Below are 21,393 nucleotides of genomic sequence, written 5' to 3' on the forward strand. Positions count from 1 at the left end.
CTAGTACTTTTCACAACTGGCTCCAAGGAGCAGTGCAGATGCTTCTTAAAGCCACTAGGGGTCAGTCTACTACATTAATACAATCCGAGAACAACGTGGAAAGAAGTCTATATTAATTGATTGAAGGCTATGCTAGCTTGTTTTCCTGCATAAGCTTGCAAGACTGCTCACATAAATTAAACATCATGGAAAGAAGATAATGAGAAAGAATACATTTGACAAGAAAGTCAGAAAGTTGAGACCATCACATATAATAAATATAACATAATAAAGAAGTTTCATCCTTAATAAAAACTTCAATTATTCACTTACTCATTCTGGTTGGCAAGCTATTACTTCAACCTAAGTGGGTCAGATTGGAGGATTAATCATTGGACTGGGAAAATGCTAAGAGAGCAGAAACAACTAAAATCATGAAACTGTCAGCAAAAAAGGGAGAAATTCTACCTACAAGGATGGGCTGCGTGACTAGCAGAGGATTGAGATGGATGGCAGAAACATTTCTCCAATGAAAGCCAGTCATGATAATAATAAATCTATGCCAGCTTACAGCAGCAAGAGCGTTCAGCAGCGTGGGCAGCAGGAAGCCCTGGGCTGGAAGCAGACCATTGCTCAGTCCCATCTCCGTCACAAATCGCACCATGGCCTTGAACAAGGTCCTGCCACTGGTTTCCTCCCCTCTTCAGACTGAAGAAATAAGATTTTATGACCTATAATGAATCTTCAAATTCTAAAAATCACACTTTAGGTAATATTGACACGTGGAAGGTTTAAACCTTCCAGCTAGAAATCAAAGATTTCAGAGAAAGTTTTAATTTTTATACATAAAAGAGACAAAGATTCACTCCCTAGATGTCCACAGCCAGCAGGGCCAGGCCCCTTGAGGTCCACGTGTGCAGAACTCAGTCCTGTGTTTCTCGTGTGGATGTCAGGGACTCAGCTACTGTGCCATCACCTGCTGTCTCCCAGGGTGTGCACTAGTAGGAAGCTGGTTGGCAGCCAGAGCCAGACTCTCACTCAGGCACTGTGCTATGGCACACAGGCACCTCAATCATCTTCACTGCCGAGTTATATGCCAGCCCCCAGAAAACTATTTAAATAAAAGACACCATCCATTATGGTAAGTTTCCTTCATTTGAAAACTGGAATTGGAGTACAGTTGACCTGTCAGGACACTAATTGGAATACCCATGTCAGAGTGCAGAATAGCTTTGATGCCCAACTCCAGCATAAACCGCAGCTTCCTGCTAACGTCCACCCTAGGGGGCAGCAGAAGATGGCATCAGCTTTGGGGTCCTGGTCATCCAGGTCAGAGACCTAGATGAGCTCCCAGATCCCAACTTCAGCCCAGTCCAGCCACACCACTGTGATACTGGGTGATTGAATCCACTTACGAGAGCACACTCTCCACCTAGTTCTCACTCAGCCTTTAGTTATTTTTATCTGCCTCTCAAACTAAAACAATTCCTAAGAAAATAATAAATCATTGACCACATGCACTTTCAGAAAAAGTCCAAAAAACCCAGAATTCAATTTACTTAAATTTTAAATGACCGTGTTCTAAAGTAAGTGTTCTAAGGATGTATGATAAAGTCATCACACTTCATTCTCTGGAATGATAAATTAAAAACTGACTACCTACTGAGAACTGCATAGAAGTGGATGCAGAAGTTTACAGAAAATATAGGAATTCATGCCATATTTTGTGATACACTGTCATGTTTTTATCCACATGGATATATTACTTATCCAAAATTCTTTAAACTAAGAATTTCACAGATGAGACAAAAATGTGTATCAATGCCAAAAAATGTACATATAGTGGAAATGCCCCATGACTGAGATGGGCATTGGGAAAGACATCTTGCTGTTAATTTCAATTGGCAAAATGACAGTTACACTGTGCTTCAAAGTGGCTTTGTCATGTGATCGCCACCAAAGGTTGTCTGGGAGTTTTATCAAAGTGCCAAGCCTTCACTAAGTTGCTTCTGCATTGTCCTAATTTTCTAGGATGGCACAACATCAAGACAATGAAAAACAATTCCAGCCTTTACACACCTGTAACATGTGCATGACTCAATGAGTATTAACAAAAGAACACAACGGAGAAGCTCAGAGACAAGTCTTATTAGCTTATTGTAATTCTCACAATCTCAATGAGATAATTTATCAATGTAGACAGTTTATTCTCAAATTTATATAGATGGGACTGGCCTAATGGGTTAAGCGGCTACTTGCACTGCCAGCATCTCATACAAGTGCCATTTTGAGTCCTAGCTGCTCAACTTCTAATCTAATCCCTTGCTAACATACCTGGGGAGGTAATGGAAGACATCCCAAATCCTTGGGTCACTGCCACCCACATGGGAGATCAGGAAGGAGTCTTTGGCTCCAGATTGCAGGCTAGCCCAGCCCCCACCACTGAAGTCATCTGGGGCTTAAACCAGAAGATGTAAGACAGATCACTCTTTCTCTCCCCATCTCTAACTCTACATTTCAAACATATCTGTATTGTATACATACACACACACACATATTGAAAGAAATTAGAATAGATAATCTTTAAAAAGAATGAAATAGACATAATTCGTCTACTGGATTTAAACTTATTCTACATCCATAGTAATTCAAACAGTATAGTACTGATGATGAAACAGACATTACATCAGTGGAACAGAATATCCCAAAATAGACCAAGGATGTCCAACTGATATTTTAGCCAAAGGGTTGAAATCAATTACATGGAGAAGGATTACCTTTTAACAAAAGCAACCTAACATTCATAATCCAAAAATGAAAATTCAGCCTATACTTTTAAGCATTAAACTTAGATTAAGTCAAAAAGCATTATGGAAAAATGGAGATGCAAAAGCATAAAACTTTAGGGAAAAATAACAGAAAAGCTGTTCAGAATCCAGAACTAGCTTTTGGGGTCGGGGGGGGGGGAGGCGGAGAACAGAAGAAATTCTCCAGAAACTCTATATCAAAATAATTGTTCATGAACAAAAAATTACTAAATTTCAGCAAACAAGCATCACGGTGCAGATTAGGCGGCTGCTTGCATCACCAACATTCAATACTGGAGTGTTGGCCCACGTCCTGGAGGCTCTTCTTCCCATCTAACTCTCTGGTAACAATAATTTCTGGTCCCTGGCTATAATCTGGCCCAGTCTCTCTCTCTTTCAGACAAATAAGTTTTATTTAAAAGATTTATTTTATTTAAGACAGCTGAGAGAGAGAGGCAGGATGGGGGGAGAAGGGGAGGAAAAAGAAGTGTGTTGGAGGGGAGGGGAAGAGCGAGAGAGAGAAAACCTTCAAACCTTCCAGCAGCTGATTCGTTCCCCAAATGTTTACAATGGTTCGGATTGGGTCAGATCAAAGCTACAACCCTAGAGCTGCTTCTTCTAGGTCTCCCACATGGGTAAGGCCCACGCAAATGGGGCCTCTGCTACTTTTCCGGTGCATTAGAAAGGAGATGGATCACAAGCATAGCAGACAGGACCCAAACTAGTCTATATGGGACACTTGTACTGCAGGTGGCAGTTTCACCTACTATGCCACAGTCAGCTCAGCGAAGGACCCTTATTAATCATTAACAACAACAAAGATCAAGAGATAACCTACAAAATAGGAGAAAATATTTGCAAACAATACAACTGACAATGGGTTATTACCCAGAATAAACAGGCAGCTCTGGAAACTCAACCTAAAAATCTAACTAGAAAATGGGCAAGACTCGAACACATACGCTACTGAGAAGTTTATGTAGATGGAAAATCCACACACCATTAGCCACTAGGAAAATGGAAACCAAAACCAGAGTGAGATATCATCATACAGCCATCAAAATGGCCAAATTAAAAATAGTGCCAACACCCAGGGCTGACTAGCATGTGGAGAAATTGGCTTACTTACATATTGCTAGTGGAATAAAATGCTCATTTCCCTGGAGATCAGCTTTTCAGGTGCTTGAAAACAAACATAGCAATCATACAGCCAGAAATGACAGTCTCCAGCTTCCATAGAAAATAAGACTTAAATTCACAAAACCTTGGCCTGAGTGCTTTTGATCATTTGTAGTTACCTAAAATAAGCAGAGCTCAGGAATCCTTTGGTGGATTAAAATACAAAACGTAGTATCTCCATACCACTCAATACTTCTCAGTCATAAAATGGAATGAACCTCTGATACATGCAATAAGATGAATGAATTTCCAGAGTTGGGCTGAATGAAAAATAAAATCCCAAAAGATAACTTAATGATTCCACTGATATAACATTCTTGAGATTGGAAACGTTAGAAGCAGGGGGCAAGTTCATGATTGTCAGAAGCCAAGAATGAGGTAAAGAAATTGGGGAAAGAAGGGAGGATGGCTACAAAAGGACTGTCATGGTGATTTTTAAAAAAGGTTCTTAACTATCAAGTAGCAGCTGAATCCAACCTATGGTTACCAGTGTTTGCAAAGCCAGTCACACTGTATAAGTTGTCAGCAAATTTTTGCTTTCAATGTCCCAATGGCAAGTGTTGGAGGTCGTACATCCTCAGCGCAACTCCTCAGTAACATGCCGTAGTAGTCATACACAATCTTTAGATAAATGACTACAGGAAATATGACTTCATACACAGAGAAATTTGAATTTCATTTCAGTTTCATGTGTTACAAAATATTAGTGTGATGGATTGAATGTGCCCCCAAATGTGTTTGTCCTAGCCTTCTGTACCTGAAAACCGTGATACTACTTAGATACAAGATCTTTATAGATGCCAGCAAGCTAAGATGAAGACAGTAGGGTAACCCTAATGTCAGTATGTCAGGTGTCCTTATAAAAGGAAAACATCATATAAAGACAGACAAGCAGAGGAAAACCCTGTGCATAGATGGAGACAGAGACCAGAATGAGACCACTGCAAACCAAGGAAGGACAAGGATTGGACGCCACCACCAGGGGCCAGAAAAAGGCCACCAGGCCCCAACTGAGTCTCAGAGGAGTGCAGCCCCGGGGACAACTTGGTTGTGCATTTCTGGACTCTACCACCTTGAGAACCTGATTTTAAACCACACAGTTTGTGGTACCTTGTTACAGTGACCTAGTAAAATAATGTGATTATCTACTCCAACCACTTCAAAAATTATACACATTACCTCACAGATCATTCACTGGAAAATGAGTAGGGGTTCGTTTTCGCCTCTGTATACAGCTGGCAGTCTTGTTAAACCAACCTGTCCCTCCACCATCCTGTGCCCAAATACAAATATCACCAGACAGGCTCCCTGGGGTCCAAGTCAATTCCACATTACCTGATTTAAAGATTCCATCCTCTACCTTTTCTTTCATCTTTAGAAGAAAACTGCCTTCTCTAACTACTATTCCCATTACATTTTACTTTTCTTTTGTCTAACAGCCATATCACTTGTGAATAATTTAGTAATTGTATACCTAGTAATTTTAAATTCTATTATAGCACCTTTTTTTGATCAGATTCTGAGTCATATAATCTTAAAAATATTCATGGTTTTCTGTGAAATACATCGGGCTTTAGGATGTGTGATGCCTTAGTTAATTAATTAGGTAGTTAATTTAATTTTAGGTAACTAAGATACTGCTGAACTGGAATTTATAATGTAAAACTGTATCCTCTGTCTCATTCCTCTGAGAATTCCCAGTCCTGTAGAACTAAGAAATTGATTCATTCCTTCTTCAGCACAGCATGGAAAACTATCAATGACTCACCAAGTTATGATGCACTTACCCTTTGACCGGTAGGTCTACTCTCGAAAGTAGGTTTTCACCCAAGAGAAGCAAAGCACATATTTATAAAAATATAGTGCAGATTGTTCATAGAAGACTTACTTATCAGGGTCAAGTCTAAATGTCCATCAACAGGATGAAGGATAAACAAGATATTTCCAAACAATGGTGTCTTAACCACCTTGCCCAGTGTTCAGCCTAGACACTTTTGTCTACAAAAACAGAAATAAGAACTGTTGCCTTTTGGAAAAAAAAGAAATGTTGGATGGAAAAGATGAGAAAATTGGGGGTAAGGACTCCAGGGGTTTACATACTAGTCAAAGCTCACCGATACGTACTCTTAAAATCTCTGCATTCCATTTTATTTAAATTTTACTTAAATTGAAGAATAAGCAAAACATATTAAAGCATGGCTAAATTTCTAACTTTCATACTTTTCACACTTGAAATCCAAGGTTTAACCTTTGAAATTACCCTTAAAGCAGGACACCAAAACTGGTCTTGTCTGTTTTACATCTGTGGTCATTCATTGTAACAAATACACTCCCCATAAGTAATCATGTAAGCAGAGCCTTTTTCAAACATATGCAGATTGAGCTTCAAAACAAATCTGAAAGCAGCTCAAATTTGGCTTCCCCCTACTCTCTCACTCTATTTTGAGAAGATTTTGAAGAGCATTCAAAAGCAAAGTTATCATGAAATTACTGAAGCCGACAGTTCAGAACTCTTGCTTTGATGAGCTTCTAGAAAGCCCAGAGAGGGGCCCTGAGCTACCGTGGGTTCACAGAGTTGCATGTTTTGTAATATTCTGTGCAAGAAAAATAAGCACAACAGGTTAAGATCCTTGCCTTTTTTTCCCTCTTTTGCCATTTTGCATTTCTGCTTGGTCACACTTTCCCCCTTGTTGAATTCGTGGGAGTGTTTGCAGATATTCTGGGGCCTCAGCTAAGTTGGGCTAGAAATACATTTAATTAGGATGTCACATGGTAAATTCATGTTGCTTGAAAGTTGCTTCTCTGTATAGTTCATTGGTACCCATCTCACGTGAGCATGACTTCCTGGTACACTCTCCCACCCACCTTGCACCTCTCACAGCGTAAGGTGCAGGACTGGAGGGCATCGTGCAGGAGGAGGGAATCCCGGAGGAGAGCAGCATGAGAGCTCTGTCATGAGTGGAGGAGAGAAGACAGAAATACACCAACACCGAGGTTGGTCTGTGAAAATGTCTCCCAAGCACCACATGTACAAATCTGGCAATACTCACTTCTCATCAACACCTCAACCACACAGCTTTTTCCCATCTATATGCAGTGCTATCTGTACCGCGGCACATACAGTTATAAATGGACCACATGGTTTTCTTTCTGTTCTGGTAGAAAGCACATTAGCTACTATTAGACTTTATATTTACAAAATCCAAGTCTAAAAAAAAAATGTAAAATTGAGTGTGTTTCAGTGTGAATGCAACCCCATGTCAAAGATAAGTTTAAATATTTTAATCAACCTGAAGAAATCCATAATTGTTCTCATTATAGAGCATATTACAAAAGTATCATATAACAAGATGATAAATACACAGTCTAGAAAGTAAATGTTCTTTTGATGTGGCAAGGCGACTAGGGTACTTCAAAGAGTTCTTTAGAACTATGGAAGTAACTGTTTATTTTTGTACAAAAACTTTGAAAGCCATGTTTCACTTTGTTTTGTTGCATAACGAATACTTTCCATGAATCTTCTGAAGAACTGGACTTTGTGACGGTGGTGGTATTTGTCAACATGCTTCAAGTCTGAGGTTACTCTCTGAATATTCACTTTACATCTTACTTTGTATTTTAAAGAACGCTATTACAATTTTATAAGCTTCAGAGCCTACAAAATCTACACATGAATTACAATGTCAACAATCTAAGAAGACGAAAAGAAAGTTGACTAGATGAGAAAATAAAGACACTGAAAAATAATCAAGCACTAATCCAGATCCCTTTAAGGGGGCTGACAGGAAGGACATTAACTCACAACTTCAACAAATGTGGCTTTTCTTTATCTTCTAATCATATGAATATTTCCTTTTTAGGATATCAAACTCTAGTAACAAGAAACCCCAAGTATCCACAGTATGAAATATTCTTGTGAAATATTTTTCCCCCAGAAGAACAAAAATAAGTTTTCATGAACATAAAATGATCACAAATGCAATAGCATCGACAACAATAATAAATTACTCTGCTTATACAATATGTCTGCCACTAAAAGTGCTTCACGGAGTGTTTCAAATGACTTAGAATTTTCTAGGCCTGAGTACTTCACTTAGCAGTTAAGATGCCGGTTAAAGTACCTGGTGTCTGAATTTGAGCCCAGTTCTTCCAATTCCACTTTCCTGCTTACTGCATCCTGGGAGTCTGTCTCCATGATCCTCAACTCCCTTTTTTCCTGCTTCTTTATTTTTTTTCTTCTCAAGATTCACTGGCTTATTTGAAAGGTGAAGTGACAGAGACAAACAGATGGAGAGAGATTCTGCACCTGCCAGTCCCCTGCATGGCCATAACAGCAGGAAATGGCCCAGGCTGAAGCCAGGAGCCTCGAGCGCTCTCTGGGTCTCCGGCATCTTTTCTCAGGCACATCAACAGGCAGCTGGACCAGAAGGCAAGCAGCTGGGTTTGAGCTGGAACTCCAGTGTAAAATGATAGCATTGTAAGCAGCAGTTTAACTAGGCACGCCACAACATTGGCCCCACGTGCAAGCACTTCAGTCCCTGTCAGCTTGGGGAGAACTGCACTGAGTTACTGACCCTGCTGCAGCCCAGGCCCAGCCCAGGCCCAGCCCAGGCCCAGCCTTGGCTGTTGTCAATATTTGAGGAGTGAGTTAGCTCATAACATAGCTCATAATTTCCCATCTTCATCTTTCTTTCTCCCCATCTCTCAAGTTAAATATCCAGAAATAAATCACAAGTAACAGACAGTAACTTTAGAAAAATACTTTCTAGGTACCCAAACATCAAATTCAAGCTGAAAAGATGTCTATAACTTAATACACCTTTTAAAAATCTTATCCACAGCTATTATGAGTTAGCTTTTTGTGTGTCAAGCCACATTTGGTGTAACTTTTGCTTTTGTCACATGTGACTAAAGATTTCATTTTCCCTTCATTTTAATTGTACCACTATTGGAAAGTTGGGAGGAGGTTAAAAAAATGAAGCCTCAAAAACAAATAGGAAACAACCTGAGTGCTCATGAAGACAGGAACTGATGAAAGGGTCATGGAAATACATACCCATGAGGGGTTGTTATTGGTTTTTACACTTCTCAAATAAGTCTTCCTGGTTATATTATAAAGAAGCAAGCTGGGGCTCATGTTACAGCATAGTGGGTGATCATGGCATTCAATATGGGTGTCAGTGTCCTGGATGCTCTGCTTCTAAGCTAGCTCCCTGTTAAGGTCACGGAAAAGCAGAAGATTGCCCAAGCACCTGGGTCTCTGCACCCACTTGGGAAACGGAGACACCTGGATGAAGCTCCTGGCTTCGCCCCGGTTCATCCAAGGCTAATTGTGGCCGTCTGGAGAGCGAACCAACAAATGGAAGATCCTCTTTTCGTCTTTTTTTAAAGTTTGAAAACAAGAAAGCCACAGAAACATAATGTTGTATTTTTAAAATCTATACGTGTCCACAAAAAAATTACAATTTATGTTATAAAAAATAAGTAGAGAAAATACCTAGAAGGATTTCTCAAAGCTCTTGAAGTGATTAATTGGAATATTAAAAAGAGAGAGCGCAGGGATGGCACTGATTCTCTTCTCATCCAGCTCTCTGGCTATGGCTGGGGAAGGCAGCGGAGGATGGACCAAGCGTTCGGCCCTGTACCCACATGGGAGACCCAGAAGAAGCTCCTGGTTCAGGACCAGCCCACCTCCAGCCACAACAACCATTTGAGGAATGAACCCATGGATGGCATCTGTAACTCCTTCAAATTAACCTTTATAAACATGGTGCCCCCCAGAGGATTTTTACTTGACTTTCATAATTAGCATATACACCCACTTTCATCAACAAGGGTTAATACAAAGTAAGTCAGTAAGCAGTTTTCAAATAAAGATTTCTATAACTTTAAAAACAATTAAATGCCACAAAACAATTAAAAATAGAAACACCCAAAAACTATAGCCAAATGAACTACTGTTTATATTTTGTTGTATAGCTACCAATTTTTCTATAAAAACCATATATATGGTAGGTAACGTGATGGGATATACATTGTAGAATGGCTAAACAAGTAAACATTCACCACCTCATATTTCTGCTGTGTGCGCACATTTAAAATCTACTTCATCAATTTAATTATGCAACAATTACTATAGTCACCACATTAAACAAGACCTCTCCTGAACCTATTTCACCTGTCAAACTGAAATGTAGTATACTACATGAAGACAATAGACAGCATTTCATTAACAGGCTTTTCGTCCCAGTCAAAACATACCCGGTCCTCAGCGGTCTTCCGACTAGGCCGGCTGGTGGCTCTGGGGCAAGCTGGCCAGGGCACAGCGTCCATGGGCGCACGCCATTGGGAACGCGGAGGCGGAATGTGGGCATAGGTCTCACTGGGGCTCTTTGGGGTCTCCCCCAGGAAGGCCGCAGCACCCCCGGCGCGTGCGCGCGCACACACACACACACACACACACACACACACACACACACACACACACACACGACTGGTTCTGCGGGCCGGCCGAGGAGTCCTCAGGGTCTCCAGCCTAGGCCACACCACCCCGCTGGTGGCTCTGGGCAGGCTGGCCAGGGCACAGCATCCATGGGCACACGCCATTGGGAACGCGGAGGCGGAATGTGGGCACAGGCCTCACTGGGGCTCTTGGGGGCCTCCCCTACAAAACCGCAGCACCCCCGGCACACACACACACCAGACCGTTTCGGGAGGCGGGCCGAGGAGTCCTCAGCAGTGTCCTGACTAGGCCGCAGCACCTACCAGGACAAGAAGGGGCCAGGTCTGGGGCGGGCTGGGCCAGGCCTCAGCGCGGGCCGCTTGCGGAGAACTGGGGTTGGGACTGGGGCTGCTCGACTTCGCCAGCCTCGGCGGTAACACTCACCGAGCACTTAAGAGCTGGTTCTGCGGGCGGGCGGGCCGGGAAGGAGTCCTCAGGGGTCTCCTGGCTAGGCCGCAGCACCCGCCCGTGCAGGTGAGCCCTGCGGGGCACTGCGGCAGCTGCGGGCACTCGCGTCGACGTGCGCGCAGGTCGGGCTTCTTAAGGCCTGCTGCACCTGTGGGCTGGGCTGGGTTACAGCGCCCCCTGGCGCACACGAGAGCCGGGCCGGGGGTCGACTCCATGGGGGCGCTCGGGCAACAGCAACAACCCCAGGCAACACCACAAACACCTGTGGTCTGGTCTCAGCACACATGTTGTGGGGCAGGGACCGCCCCCGTTGCCGACTCTGTAAGGACAGACCATATGCTGGGATGCATGTGAAACACAGCGACACCGGCCTCTCTGATTCGGCAAGGATCTTGTGTGCCTCGCCAAAAGATGGAAAGAGTAAATTGTATAACATTGCAGGCAAAATTCTCCACCCGGCATCTAAGGCCATGGACACACTAAAACAGGCATAGACAGCAGCAAGTATGGGGAATGGTGTTAGCTGGCACCGCGCAGTCAACAGCGTCTCCAAACAGCTGAGACAACCTAAGGAACACCCTCAGGACAGCCTTCCTTCGCATCAGGTTCCCTGGGAGGAAGTCAGGGCTCTCCATGTGTCCTGGTGTTGATCGGATCTGGCAGCAGGGAGGGGTGCCGCGTCTCATCCCGCAGTCAAAGCAGAAGAGTGCCAGGTGTTTTCCCTCAATAATCTTTCCCCAATCTCTTTCGATCCCACCCTGACACTTGGAAAAGTCTGCAATCCCTTCACCTATAACAAACATTTTAAAATAAACAATTTTGGACCCGGTGCGGTAGCCTAGATGCTAAACTCCTCGTTTTACACACGCTGGAATCCCATCTAGGCACCAGTTCTAATCCCGGCTGCTCCACTTCCCATCCAGCTCCCTGCTTGTGGCCTGGGAAAGCAGTGGAGGATGGCCCAAAGCCTTGGGACCCTGCACCCGTGTGGGAGACCCGGAAGAGGTTCCTGGTTCCCGGCTTCAGATTGGCGCAGTACTGGCCGTTGCGGTCACTTGGGGAGTGAATCATTGGATGGAAGATCTTCCTCTCTGTCTCTCCTCCTCTCTGTATATCTGACTTTGCAATAAAAATAAATAAATCTTAAAAAAAAAAAAGAAAACAACAAAACACTATATTCTTACCATGAATCATTTAGAGTGGACTGCTGCGTACTGGCTGGTAGGGGATGGACCACTCCCCCCGCCCTTCCCCGTGGACTCCCCTGTCTGTTTTTTTTTTTTCTTAGAGCACTTTTGTGTTGCTAAAAATAGATCTGCAAACACACCAACAGTGACTAGGTTTGTTTCCTTCCATCTTCAGGAGACAAGAGGCTGCCACTAAGCGGAAAGCCACCATTCTGAACATAAAGACGCTTTGTTGTTTTCTTTTCACATGGAACCTTCACCAGTCTTTTACTTTACAAACAAATGTGTCGTTATTGCTCTGGGCCTCAGAAGGCTCTGTACCATGTGTTTACGTTGTTATTTATAGAGTGTAGCCTGCCCTTTTGTCTTAAGAAATAAGGAAAATGCCAAGACAGCTTGCAGCAACCTGAAGAATTGTGTCTATGATGTTGCGGTCGGAAGGCCAAAGCAAAGAGTCGCATGGTGCCTATGCAGGTCTCTTCACCGACATTGCCAGTGGCAGCTGCTGCAGCCACAGGGGTCGCCTTCCCTCCGCTGAACGCCCTCATCCCTGGGATATTAGCCATCAGGAACGCCACACGTAACCTCTGCATAGTCCTGGAGGCACCATCTCTTACTATCTGCGTTGCCCATAAATTTAGCACAATAAATAACATTCTTAAGCTTAGGGTGGGGTCAGCTTTGTGGTCTAGCAGCTAAGCGGCTACTTGGGATACCCGAATGCCTTACTGAATTGCCTGAGTTCGTGTGCTGCCTCCTTTTCTGACCCAGCTTCCTACCCAGCAAATCCTGGGAGGCAGCAACTGATGACCCAAGAGCCAGGGCCCTTGCCACTCACATCGGAGAGCAGGGTGGAGATGCCTGCTCCTGTTGAAGTTTGGACCAGGCCTGGCTGTTGCAGGCCTGCAGGACTGAAAAGCAATGCATACTAGATCTCAATCTCTCTCTTCCTCAAATAAAAATTTACAAAACGCTTCTAAGAAACTGGTGCAGTGCTTGCTCCTGTGGGCACACATACAACACCTATGCTTAAATCACAACATCTCCAAGCAGTCTGGGGAGATGCGGAAATGGTCTTTAAAAACAAAGGGGCTGGAGCTGTGGCAGAGCAGGTCAAGTGGTGCTGGCATCCCACAGGGGTGCAGGTTTGAGTCCCAGCAAGCAGCAGAGGATGGTCCAAGCGCTGCTTGGCAGACCCGGAAAAAGCTTCTGGCTTTGGACCAGCCCAGCTCTGGCTATTGTGACCATTTAAGGAATGGATCAGTGGATAGAAGATCTCCTTCTCTCTCTGTGACTCTGCCTTTTGGATAACATAAATCTTAAAAAAAAAAAAAAAAAAGGTGAAATGAAAAGGGCATTCAGAAAGACAAAATGTTCCACATCTTAGCACACTTCTCCTGGGTTATTAGATCATTCTCCAAAATTACCATTCTGACGCAGAAAACCTCAACCTGTGGCGACCTTAAGGGATTTGCAGCAATTTCCCAGCTCTGGGATTGTGGGTGACACACAATGAAGACTCTATTCTATCCCCGCCTCAGGGAGGGAACACCAAACAGCCAGCAAGCCGATCAGCCTAAATGTGCCCAGAGAGGGGGAGTCCTGCCCATTGCACAGCTGACCCAGGCCACACCAGGCCTGTCTCTCTCTCTCTAATTCCCCCGAGCTCGTTTTTAGCATGTCAGGTAATGAACCCCCAAAACGCTTTCTTCTCACAAGAGGCAGTGGCCCAGGCCATGACAGTGTGTTACTACCATCTCATACCCATGATGAAACAAATCAAAAACCACACCACGTTGACATCAGTCATACCCTGACCATCCCGGGAGACATGTTTAAGGAGTGTCAAAAGAAAGAGACATGACAAGAGAGACAATAGGCAAGAGAACTAAAAATCTTTTTTATTTTTAATTGCAAAGTCAGATATATAGACAGAAGGAGAGACAGAGAGAAAGAGCTTTCGTCTGATGGTTCACTCCCCAAGTGGCCACAATGGCTGGAGCTGAGTCGATCCAAAGCCAGGAACCAGGAGTCTCTTCTGGGTCTCCCACATAGGTGCAGGGTCCCAAAGCATTGGGCCATCCTCGACTGCTTTCCCAGGCCACAGGCAGGGAGCTGGATGGGAAGTGGGGCTGCCAGGATTAGAACTGGTGTCAATATGGAATCTCGGTACTTTCAAGGAGAAAATTTTAGTTGCTAGGCTACCACGCTGGGTCCTAAAAATTGCATTTTTGAAGAACCACATGGAGGGTGTTTAACCAGAAAAAGAGGAGGCAGGGTAGCATTCTTCTAGAACTTAACAGAAGGAAGTATGTGAAAGCTACTGACCACTACAAAGTAAGCCAGATGGCCGAATCAGGAGCAGTGAGTGAAACGTATATAAAGCAGGTGCCTCCATCTTGGTTTCCTGGAAAACAGACGTAGACAAAGCTCAAGTGTGACTACTTAGTTTGGAAGTGCAACGTTGGAGGAGAAAGGATAAAACAAAAGAAATAAGTGGGAGGGAAGGAGAAAGGACAAGGCAGCATGCTAAAGGGATTTGCAGCAATTCCCCAGCTCTGGGTTTGTGGGTGACACACAATGAAGACTCTATCCCCGCCACAGGGAGGGAACACCAAAGAGCTAGCAAGCCGATCAGGGCACACAGCTTCCATAAAACGGCATTATGTCACAACAGGTTAAGCCACTCCCTAGGATATCAGCATCTCACTTCTCGTCTTTCAATCCAGCTCCTGACAATGCGCCTGGAAGTAAGTGGAAGATGACCCACATAGGAGACCTGGATGGAGTTCCTGACTCCCAGCTTCCTCCTAGCCTAGCCCCGGCTGTTGCAGCCATTGGAAAGTGAACCAGTAAATGGAAGATTTGTTTCTCTCTCTGTCTCTGTAACCCTGCCCTTCAAATACATAGCTAAATCTTAAAAGCACAGTGGGTCATCACAAGCTCTGACCCAAGCACCGGGGCCACAACTCCCACCACAGTGCAGCTGATCAAAGCTTTGCAGAAGGCCAGCTCTCATCTATAGGAAAGCTGAGAACAAACGGAGGGTAAGGAGGTGAGGTGAGTGCAATGGCAGGAGCAGCTGTCAGCGCTTTGTAACTGCAAGAATGGCAAGGAGCAGAGTGCCGGCCAGAATCACAGAGGCACAGACCAGGTTGACAGTGAGGCCCACAAACCAAGGTGACATTTTCTAACATCTAACGTCCAAAACCACACTAATCCACCACTGGTCTAACACGCTTGGGAGATGGGGTGGAGGGGGATCATCGAATGCAAGTTCTCAGGTCTGGGGCAGGGGCTCACAGTGGGCCTTTCGTACTGTCTCCCAGGCTACCCTTTAGATAGCATGAGGATGTTCTGCCTCATAAAGCAGTGAGCTGTGCATTGCATCCCAGGTGGGTTGTAGCCAAGCCACACAGATTGATCTGCCAGCAAAGTCAGGGGTTTTGCACACAAGTTTTGCCTGGCATAAAATGTTGAACTAAACAAGCACCACAGACTCTTACAAGTCTAAGATATTATGTTCCCAAATCCACCAAGTACTAAAACAATGATGAATGATACAATGGTTAGCAGTGAAGAAATGCCTAGTTGGAGTTCTATTGGCACCTCTCAAAGGCTCCTTGACTCGACGCACAGCCGGCCATGACTGACGCAAATTGAGAGCCTTGCTTAATGGCTGGCCACAAACAGATGTAATTTGACCATTCATAAATGTGACCAGTGCTTTCCTCATCCTCTCCCTTTCGATATCTCCCCTCATCCACCAGACAAGCAAGGAGTAAACACAGAGATGTTACAAGGAGAAGGTAGGACACCCCGCTGTGTCTTTAGACAAGTTGTCTACCAGTGGTGTACTGAGCTTAAGTTAAATTTCAAGTGAAAATTGAATTACTTCGTTTCATTCCCTGATGAATGAAAACTGAAATGTTACCTCCTCAATTCAGAGCATTATAGAATGCATTTCTGGATTGCTGCATTTTCCAGAAAGAAAGCTGACCCCTTAGAATTGGTTTGTATTTTTCTCTTCCTTTCCTACTCTGTTTTATTTTAGTTACCACTAAGAACTGCACTTACAAAGAGGGCCTAGAACAATGGCTCAGGGGTTAAATCTTTGCCTCGCACACTCAGTATCCCAAACGGGCACTGGTTTGCGTCCCTGCGGTTCCACTTTCCAGCCAGCTCCATGCCTGTGGCCTGGAAAAACAGTAGAGGGTGGCCAAGAGCTTTGGGACCCTGAATCCACGTGCGAGACCCAGAAGAAGCCTCTGGCTTCTCGCTTCAGATCAACTCAGCTCTTGCCTTTGAGACCACTTGGAGAATGAAGCAGCAGAAGGAAGATCTTTCTGTCTATCCTCTTTGTAAATTTCCCTTTCTGATAAAAATAAAAATAAATGATGTTTTAAAATCTGAGTTGTACATAACCTGATCTTTCCTTTTTGCAATTGGTCTCTCAAGTTCTCACATTCCCTTTTCCCGAGGCACGGTGCCAGCGGTGCCAAGTGAGACCATCCTGGGCTGCCGAGGCTAGGTGGAGGAACTGGCTTCTCTCTGCCACACGGTGGCGCTGTTGGGGCCTGGCTCGCCCCAGCACGCCTGCCAAGCCCTGGCTTGTGCAGAGGCAGTCAACGTTTGCACCGCAGTCCGTGGGAGCACAGCCTCTTCTCCCAGCGCGGAGCTCAGCCACGTGGCTGCAACTTTGTGCCTTGCTCTTTTGTGTCACACACGCCCACCTTCTCCAAAGCTGGCCAGTCCCCAGGGACACTGTTCCAAGCTCTTGCCAACATCCACCACTTCACAGATCCAGAATGCTCTTTCCTCCCCCAGAGGAGGTGTAGTTGGTTTTTAAAGCATCAAAAATACAAAAGGTCTTTTATACCCTTTCTTTTGAAGACAAGTTACCCATCCTTAGGGGAGTCTGTTATGATTTCTAGATGCCCTAACCCAGCTTCCTGGTCACTGTGGTGCCTTCTCAGACTTCTTAACGTCTCAAGGTCAGCATTACATTTGTTGAAGGGGGGAGAGGCAGTGTTTGGTAATACAAGAACACTGTACATCAGAACAAGCACACATCCACAGCAGTGATCTGATGTAACCCACACCACAGAGCTGGTATTTGCGGAAGCTTGGGTTTCTCATCTGCTCTGCCCCCGCACACCTGTTCTTTGCAGTCCCCCACCAGGGATCTCTGACAGGTGTCACTGCTCCTCCACACTTACACCCCTCTCCTGTTGCAGTTGTCTGTCTTGGTGCTGCAGCTAAATGTGCCACTTTGTCTGCAGAAGTGAGCTACGGGTTGTTTCTGTTCCAGCTGCCCTTTATTTCATCTCTGCCTCTTGACCCCTTCAGTGTGTTTTGAGGTCAACCCATGCACGAACACTCGAAGCTGTTGGAATCCTTCCCACTCGATACGGTCTTTTCTCTTGGTCCTCAGTGCAGGTTACCCATGCTTTTCTTATCATTCAGGCCTCTGTTGTAGACACCCAACGACATCTTGATTTCAGTGAACTTGCCACTAACTTTGCTCCTTGCAGTATCTAGGAGAGCATCTTACACTTCCTAAGCACTTAGCAAATACATATTGAATGAAATCTCATTGCCAATACCATCCCCTAAAGCTTTCATGTTCTCCCTCCAAACAAAATCTGGTCCCCCTTAGCTTAGAGGTGTCCCAGAAAAAAATGTGGAAGTAGGAGACAGAACGTAGAAATATTTAACAGGAATTAAAGCAACCAAGGTGCTCACATCACGTATCAGGGTACATAGCTCAAGTCCCAGCTCCTTTACGTCAGGTCCACACGCTGGCAGGCAGCAAGTGATGGCTCAAGTACTTCGGTCTTTGCCACCTATGTGAGAGACTGAGTTCCAGTCTCCTGGATTCAGATGATATTTAAATTTTTTTTCTTTATTTGAAAGGCAAAGTTACTGTAAAAGAGCAAAGGAGAAAGTGAGAGAAAGAGAGGAAGACTCCCCAAATGACTACAATGGCTGAGGCTGTGCCAGGGCAAAGTCAGGAGTTTAGAGCTTCCTCCAGGTCTCCCACATGGGTACAGGGGCCCAAGCAGCGGGACCCTCTTCCACTGCTCTTCCAGGCACAATAACAGGGAGCTTGATCAGAAATGTAGCAGCTAGGTTTTGAACTGGCATCCACAAAAGACGCTGGCATCACAAGTGACGGTTTGACCCCCCTCCACAATGCCAGCCCCATTAGATGATATTTTCAAATCAAGTAAAAGATGTTATCAAGGATATCTTCTATTCATTGCACAGCTTGCAAATATCTACGGGCTAAAGCTTCGACTTACATATTCAGTGACCTCACTGCACGGAGAAGAGTTGTCCTTCTCTGCAGCTGAGGATAAAGGGGAAACTGAGGCAGGAGATGTGGGGAACCATTTCACAGAGCTGACCTCGCTTTTGGCCTTAGGTTGCATGGCATCACTCAGTCTTCTGTCCTGATTCTCATGTACCAGTCTCCTCTCACCCATCTCCCCACTGGAGTGCCCATGGCTGGGGCTCGTACCTTCTACCACCCTCCATCTCTGCTTAGGAGAATAACTTTTGCTACCTGCACAATTGAAAATTCACTAGAAATCAATCGATGAAGATCAGAGATGGGGACCAGTCAGTATCACGTAACCATGGTGATGTGTTTCCGGCTTCTGACCCTGGCAGACATAACAGGCTGTAAGGAACAGGCAGTAAGTAGTAAATGGTTAGAACCAGAACGTTGGTTCAGTTACAGTTTCCTAAATCATGTGGCGATTTTCAAGACCAATAAATAAAATCAAGTGCATGTTTGCTTGCACTGCCTTGTAAGCATTCAGGATGTAAAGAACACCCTGAATTTGTCTTTACCTTCCCTGATGTCGACAGAAAACTAAATTGGCTCTCGTCAAACTTCTGCAGGCATGTCACATTGCTTACTCAAGCTCAGCGTTTATCCTCCATCTTCAGAAGAACCCAAATGATCGAAAATTCAACACCTTTTATGCTTGTTTATTGCACCACTGCCTCTCAAAACATGTACACTGCTGATTACTACATATTTTTTCTGCTTCATTTTTTTTAAATTTTTTGTACTTTTTATGACACAGTTCCACAGGCTCAGAGGTTTCTCATCTCCTCTCCCTACCTCCTCCCTCCTGCCCACTGATTTCCCATATATTATTACAATAGTATAGTCCCTCAACTACAGTCACAAATCCACCATTCTGCAATTTAAATGTATCCTGACATTGTAGGGGATACGAAGGTAAAAAGTCTAATGTATTCTTTTACTGTGAAAGTTAGTAGTTAAAACTCAGGTTTAAAAAACGTAAATATCCCACTAACATACAAAAATGCTGATGTGCGCGTGATTGAGGGTCTGCATATGTGCAACTGTGTGGGGATAAGTGTGGGAGCACACGTGTGGGTGTGACACTGATGCTTGTGACTTCAGTCCCAACCCACTTCAACCAGACACTTTGCTTTAAGTGAATTCTCTGGGGGAAGCTGTTATCTTCCTGATTTTCCTCCGTGCAACATATTGAAAAAGAACTTGTTAGAACTGTGGCTGCTTCTTTTGCCATTCTGAAAAATGTATCAGTGGTAATAAAGCGAAGACACATGTCAAAGAACAGAAACTAATAAAAATTAATCAGAAATGGAACTGTTTTGATCATGCTAAAGCTCATCTTTAAAGCCCGGAGCCCATCAAGAAACTTAAAACAAACAAACAAAAAACATCCATTTTTATTGGGAGGGCAGAAAGAGAGACAGAGCAAAAGATCTTTGATCCACTGGTTCACTCCCCAAGTGGCCACAGCTGCTGCAACTGAGCTAATCTAGTCAGGAGCTTCATCTGGGTCTCCCCGGCAGAGAGACCACAAATAGGAAGATGGATGGGAGGTGGAGCAGTGGAGACACAAACCAGCATTCATATGGGATCCCGGTGCATGAAAGGCGAGAATTTAGCCACTGAACCATATTGCCAGACCCAAGAAAAAAATTTTTGCTTAAATCTTCGTTGAAGAACATGAGTCACAATTCATAAAATCTTTTCCTCTTAAAATGAAATTTGATTGGGCCTGGTTCAATAGCCTAGCAGCTAAAGGCCTCACCTTGCACACACCTGGATCCTGGATTTTGAATTTAGGTACAGCCTTCCTAACTATTTTCTCCTCTACAACTTACCAAGCCAAATTCTCCCCATTGTGACTAAAATTACCTTACTAAATAACTCTTTCATTTGAATCATTGCATTAGCTCCCATAGTTTGTCTCACCTAATTCCACCCAGCCACATTAATGTACATTTGTAAGTTACCTACATGAACTGCTGCATAGAATATCCTGTTACCCATACAGTAAAAAGTTGTTCTATGTTTAGAAGTTAAATTCCCAAGATGCATCATACTTAAAATCTTTTGGCATATGTATGTTTATTGGAAAGAGCAAGGCAAGAGAGGAAAGGGAGAGATCTTTCACCCCCTGGTCCACTCCCAAAGTGTTCACAAAGCTAGGGCTATGCCAGGCCGAAGTGAGAAGTGAAGAAGTCCTGTATTTCCCAAATGGGCGGCATACACCTAAGTACTGGAGACATTGCTCTATCCCATGGTGCACATTAGCGGGGAGCTGGATGACAAAATGAAACAGGGCTTGATCTCAGGTACTTCCATACAAAACGCAGGCATTCCAAGATGAGGCTTAAACGAGACACCTATTTTAACTTCTAATGGTACAAACAGCCTTTCCTCTCCTAAAATCCTAACGTTAATACTATTTCCAGTGAAGGTATGATTGAACACATTTCCTTGTTGGTGGACTTGCTTTGTCTTTATGCTCTAAACGCTTGCTTCCAAATGTCTCTCTGATCTTAATGGCTTCACATTAACCAATACCTCAAGGCATAATATGCCACAACTGAAGTACACCACTAGCTAGACTGTGAAGCTGTGTTCATTGAATAGAGCTGCCATAGCAAGGAACCAGGACTGAGTGGCTTCTGGGAATTCAAGATTACTTGTCACCATTGGTTCCTTCTGAGAAGCATGCTGGCCAAGTCCATCCCAGGTGTCTCCTCTGCCTGGGGACATGACCATCTTCTTAAGCTTCCATATTGTCTTCCTTCTGTTCATAGCCAAGTCCAAATTTCTTTTTATAAGGACCTCAATCACAGTGGATTATGGACTACCACATCGGTGTCGCTTTCACGTAATCACTCCTGTAAAAGATCCTATCAAAATATTTACATCCTGGGGTGCAGGGATTAGAAATTCAACATGTGGATTGGGTGGAGTAGGGTCAGAATTCAGCCCATCACAAGATAAATGTCAAATTTCCTTGCT

Source organism: Ochotona curzoniae, unplaced genomic scaffold (assembly GCF_017591425.1).
Source record: "Ochotona curzoniae isolate NIBS_2020 unplaced genomic scaffold, NIBS_Ocur_1.0 scaffold_4701, whole genome shotgun sequence".
NCBI classification, from domain to species: domain Eukaryota; kingdom Metazoa; phylum Chordata; class Mammalia; order Lagomorpha; family Ochotonidae; genus Ochotona; species Ochotona curzoniae.